The following is a 6,000-nucleotide window of genomic DNA, read 5'->3' on the forward strand; positions in this document are numbered from 1 at the left end:
ACTGTGGAAATGAAACAGCGTGAATGGAATGATACGAGCGTAGGAGGGTTATGAAACGATGGGTAGAAACGGTTAGGTCCTTAGGTTTCGGTCATAGGTTTACACTTGGCTGCGGGATTATGACTTAGAGAGACGTAGTACAGTAGTCTACGTCACTTAGGTACGAAAATCTTAATGGAGGAGCAGCCGCAATTGAGTTTCAAAATCGTGAGGATCATGACCGATAAGTGTGGGGGATACGTGGATTTTTGGTCGCATGATGGGAAAGACTGGTAATCATTACATTAAATGGCAGAAAACATAACCCCGGAAACTTTGCAAAATGAGATAACCGTAAGTTTAGGATTTAGATCATACCTCATATCCGCGCTTGGATTGCCTTTGATCATTCTCCACTAACCCTTCATTGTTTTATTGTTGTTGCATGACTCTTCTCCACTTATTGTTGATGACTTCTGAACTGTAAATTTTTTTCAAACAGACTGTGTTTTTTTTATGCAGGTGCAGAGAGCTGCGGAATCACTGGATGGCTGCAGAATTTCCAAACAGTTGCGGAAACTGCAGTGATACCCTCCGGCTGCACAAAACAACTTCAGTTATCTAAAAAATAACTTTATTGATGGAATGAAATGTAATGAATGGATGGATGGATGGAAAGAAATGAGGTGGAGTGAGAGTGATTAAATGAATGAGATGGTAAATGAAATGGCGAAATGAGATGGAAGAGAGAGATTTTTTTTTTGGAAAACATGAGGTGTCAGGTGACCCTGATTTTCACCTCAGATTTTCTGCATAAGATTGCCAAGCAGAGATTGGTTTTCAGGCTTATACATTTATTTATTTTTATTTATTTTTCTTTTTTTCTTTTTTTCTTTTTTCAAAAACCAAAGATTAGGCTGATGGAGGAGAAGAATCCTTCTCCACCAACCTGATTGCAGAATATTCTTTAAACAACTTTACAAACTCTTCTTTTGAGAATGGCTTTTGGTAGATTTTAAAGCGATGGCCATTCACAATAAGAGGAGTATGAAATTCATCAATAGTTTTCACTCGAACTACTCCATTGCTAAAGACTTCATCAATCTCATATGGTCCAAGCCAATGAGTTTGAAACTTTCCTTTGAAGTCTTTGAATTTTGAATCAAACAATAGAGCCCAATCTCCTTTCTGAAACTTTCTTTCTTTGATATGACGATCATGCCATTTAGATCTTTGGTGCTGAACTAGATCGGTCCTTAGAATTGCATCTTGTCTTATTTCATCTAGCTCATTTAGCTGGTCCATTCTGTGTCTTTGGGCTTCTGAGAGGCTCATTCCCAATTGGACTGCCATCTTGAAGGTCTTGATTTGGAACTCAATGGGGAGCAGGACTTCCTTCCCATAAACAAGTTCATAGGGAGAATGTCCTGTTGTGTTCTTCCATATAGTCCTATAGGCCCATAAGGCTTCAGGAAGCCTTTCCGCCCAATCTCTTCTATGAAGATGAACAGTCTTGGTGATAATGCCTTCAAGAACTTTATTGGTAGATTCCACTTGGCCATTGGATTGCGGATGGTAGGGAGTAGATGTTATGTGCTTGATCGTATATTCCTCCATCAACTTCTCCATCAATTTAGATGTAAACTGGCTGCCCTGATCTGTTACAATTTCCCTTGGGACACCAAAACGAGTGAAAATATCCTCAAAAAGAAATTGAACAACTGAATTTTCAGTGGCAGAAGGCAATGCCTTGGCTTCTACCCACTTAGTAACATAATCAGTACAAACCAGTATATACTTCTTTTGCTTTGATGGTGGATTAATTGGTCCAACGAAATCTAGAGCCCATTTCTCAAAGGGTTCGATGCATACCTGAGGCTGTAGAGGCATTTCATTTGAAGGAGTTGGTTTCCCAACTCTTTGGCAGCTGTCACACCTTCTAACATACTGCTTTGCATCTTTAAAGAGAGAAGGCCAATAATATCCTAGAGAAAGGATTTTATAGGTTGTCCTCTTGTCAGCAAAGTGCCCGCCGCATGGTTCATCATGACATGCCTTAAGGATGTTAGGCATTTCATCTTCCCGAACACACCTTCTGATTATACAATCTGGCCCTGTTTTGAACAATTCATTAGAAATCCAAGAATAATGTGCACTCTCCTGAATGATTTTCCTTTTCTCATTAGGAAATAAGTGTAGAGGAAGCTTCCCTGTAACAAGATAATTAGCCATATCTGCATACCAAGGAGTCTTGGTAGTCACTGCAAACAAGTATTCATCTGGAAACTTATCTTCTACTGGAGAATCTTCATTAGTGTTTTGGATTCTAGACAAGAAATCAGCTATTGTGTTTTGTTTTCCAGGTCTATCTAACACAGTAATGTTGAATTCTTGTAAAAGTAAAAGCCATCTTGTAACTCTACCATTAGTGATAGGTTTGTTCATTAAATATCTTATGGCAGAGTGATCACTAAGGACAAAGGTTTCATAGCCGGTTATGTAGTGTCTAAACTTGTTGATTGCATGTACCACAGCTAAGAACTCTTTTTCTGTAACAGTATAATTTAACTCAGTGGGAGTCAAATTCTTACTTGTGTAATAAATGGCATAAGGGATCAAATCCTTTTGTCCCAAAACAGCTCCTAGAGCTGTATCTGAAGCATCAGTAGAAATGTGGAAAGGGAGTTTCCAATTTGGCCCCCTTAAGATGGGTGCTTCAGATATTCTAGTCTTTAAAGCTTCAAAGGCAGATTGACACTCGGGATCCCATTTAAACTCACAGTCCTTGGTAAGCAATTTGAAAAGAGGGGATGCTATCTTAGTGAAGTTTTCAGTAAATCTTCTGTAATACCCAGTAAACCCAAGAAAACTTCTAACATCCTTCTGGCAATTTGGAACAGGTAACTTAGAGATGACTTCAACTTTGGATCTATCAACCTTAATCCCATCTCCTGAAATATGATGTCCTAAAACAATCCCTTCAGTAAACATCATAAAACACTTTTCATGACTTAAAGAAAGATTTGTTTCCTTACATCTTACCAGTACTTTTTCCAAATTTTCCAAAGCTTCTTCAAATGTATTACCATAAACTGTGAAATCGTCCATGTATACCTCTACACAATCATGAATCAGATCTGAAAAGATTCCTAGTACAACCCTTTGAAATGTAGCGGGTGCATTGCATAATCCAAAAGGGAGTACTCGGTAGGAAAAAGTTCCCCAAGGACAAGTAAATGTGATTTTGTCTTGGTCTTCAGGTGCTACCTGAATTTGATTATACCCACTAAAACCATCCAAGAATGAGAAATACTTTTTACCTGCTAAAGTATCTAGTACCTGATCAATAAAAGGTAAAGGGAAATGATCCTTTAAGGTTGCCTTGTTCAATTCTCGATAATCAATGCAAACTCTCCATTTACCATTCTTTTTGGGCACTATAACCAAGGGAGAAACCCATTGGCTATCTGAAATGGGGTAAATGAAGTTTACCTTGAGCAATTTCTGGAGTTCTTCTTTCACGATTTCCCTAAGGTTTGGATTCATCCTTCTTTGTGGTTGCCTAATAGGTCTGTTGTTTTCTTCAATATAGATGTGATGAATACAAGTCTTAGGATCGATTCCTTTCATGTCAGTGTATTCCCATGCAAAGGCAGTGGAATGTTTTTGCAACAGTTTAGTTAATTCTTCTTGTTGTGGTCTTTCCAAGTTTTTGTTAATGTTCAATGTTTTTCCTGGAAGGATTTCAACTGTAGAACTACCAAGCTCTTCCATTGAGAAGAGATACATCTGTCTAGAGGAGAGATATTCAATGTCTGCATCTAACTGAAATTGTGTAGAGTCATATTCTAAAGGTATTTCAAAATTTTCTAATGTATTTAGAATTTGACTATCCTCACTGATTTCAGAGATGGTTAGAACAGGTTGAATAGTATCCTCATCATCAACCCACTCATCTTCTCCTATTTTTGTTATTGCCTTTGCTGGAGGATACAAGTTGAATTTCTTGGTGGAATTACCATCTGATATATACATGTCCCCAGACCTACAACTTATGAAAGCATCAGCTGTGGCCAGCCAAGGTCTTCCTAAAATAAGAGGATGTCCTCCTAGATTGTTCTTGGGAGTTAAAATCATAAAATCAACTGGATATTCCCAAGAATCTAGAGAGACTGGAATATCTTCCAATACACCATCAGGTTTAATGATTGATCTATCTGCAAGCTGTAGCAAAGTAGGTGTAAAGAGAAGGTTAGGAAGCTTTAACTGATCCATGGTCTGTCTACTCATGATGTTGATCGCGGCTCCTAAGTCAATCAAAGTATTTGGGATTTCAACCCCATTAATATGAGTCTTGACAATAGGGCTACCGGGGTCCACATATTTTTGCATGGTAATCTTACCCATCATTATGTCTGCAATTTTTCCAACTAGATGTATCTTTTTAGTATCTCTGGTTCTTTTTCCTGTTTTCTTCAAACTCAACTCCTTTATTGTCTTCGCTAGAATGGGAATTTCTTTAATGGCTTGTAACAAGGGGATCTTGATACAGACATTCTTCAATTCATCTAGGAAACTATAGTCAGGCACCCATATCTGCTTTTCCACCCCTTTGTCAATTTGCAATCTTTCAGGAAAAGGAGGTGTAGCTAAAGGTGTAGGTTGCTCAACTATGGGAGTTGTGGAGGTTGATTCTTTTTCTTTTTCTTTTTGGATATTTTGGTTTTGAAGTGATACTTCAGAACCTTTATTGACTTTGAGAGATTCTTCCTCAGAAATGCTTGGTTGTTGAACACTTGTAGAAGGTTGATCTAAGATTCTACCTGATCTGAGTTGTACTTGATTGAGAGGAACAACCATATAGGTAGGGAATGGTTGACCTTCCATCATGTAAGCATTTTGAGGGTTCCTATTATTTGGATTTGGTAATGGCTGAGAGGGAAGTTGATTTGATTTCTGCTGGGATTGAAGTGATAGTTGAGAATTTTGATTTTGTGGAGGAGGTTGTTGTTGTTGAGGGTATGGCAATGATAGTTGTTGACCTTGATTTGGAAGTTGTGGGGTTTGCTGATTCTGAAATGATGGAGGATATTGATAGAATTGAGCAAATCTCCCATAAGGATTCTGCATGCTTTGCATCCATGCTTGAAAAGCATTTTGAGGTTGAGGCCAAGGTTGTTGCCAAGGATTCCAATTTGGTTGGGATTGAGAATTCATAGAGTTGTTAAACCCTTGATTCTGTTGTCCTTGCCAAGGTCTCCTTGCAATAAAACAGAGAGATTCAAGTGTTTTTGGATCCTCTTGAAAGACTGCTTTGAGGCCAGGAATTGAAGGACAATCCTTGGTCTCATGAGTTTCTGAGCAAATTACACATGTTTCTACAACGTGTGCATCTAAGGGACATTCCCTTAAAGCATGTTTCTTTCTACACTTCGGGCAAAAGATAGCCAAAGCCTCAGCTTCTGCTTTTTGTTTATTGTGAATCTTAAGGGTATCAAGTTGTTCACTAAGACTCCCTAAGATGTCAGTTTTAAATTCATCAAGCATACTGCCGATTTCAGCCCTACTCACTGATCCTGTTGCAGATTTATTTGCCCTAATGAGAGAAGGATCTCTAGGCCCTTTTTGAGTTTTTGATTTGCCTCTTGAGAGATGGATACAGAGTTCTGCTATATCATTGAGTGAAAGTTGAGAAATATCCCCTTTCCCCATCATGTTTAAGATATCTATCCATTCATCCCTAATGGCTTTTAATAAGAGGGCTTTTAAGGTCTCTTCATCCAAGGTACTCATTTTTGCTCTTTTCAAGTTATATTGAAATCTTTCAAGTAAATCTTCTAAGCTCTCATCTTCTCTTTGTATCATTTTAAAAACCTCGTCCTTTTGATTAGTAGGCATACAATAGTCCAAATACCTATCCAAAAATGTCTGTTTCATTTCATCCCAAGTCCTAATGGATTGAGTGAGTAACCCCATGAACCATTTCAAGGCTTGATCCTTCAGTGTTGAAGGGAACAATTT

Source organism: Pinus tabuliformis, chromosome 3_1 (assembly GCF_031772625.1).
Source record: "Pinus tabuliformis cultivar Carrire ecotype Pingquan chromosome 3_1, CPIR1, whole genome shotgun sequence".
NCBI classification, from domain to species: domain Eukaryota; kingdom Viridiplantae; phylum Streptophyta; class Pinopsida; order Pinales; family Pinaceae; genus Pinus; species Pinus tabuliformis.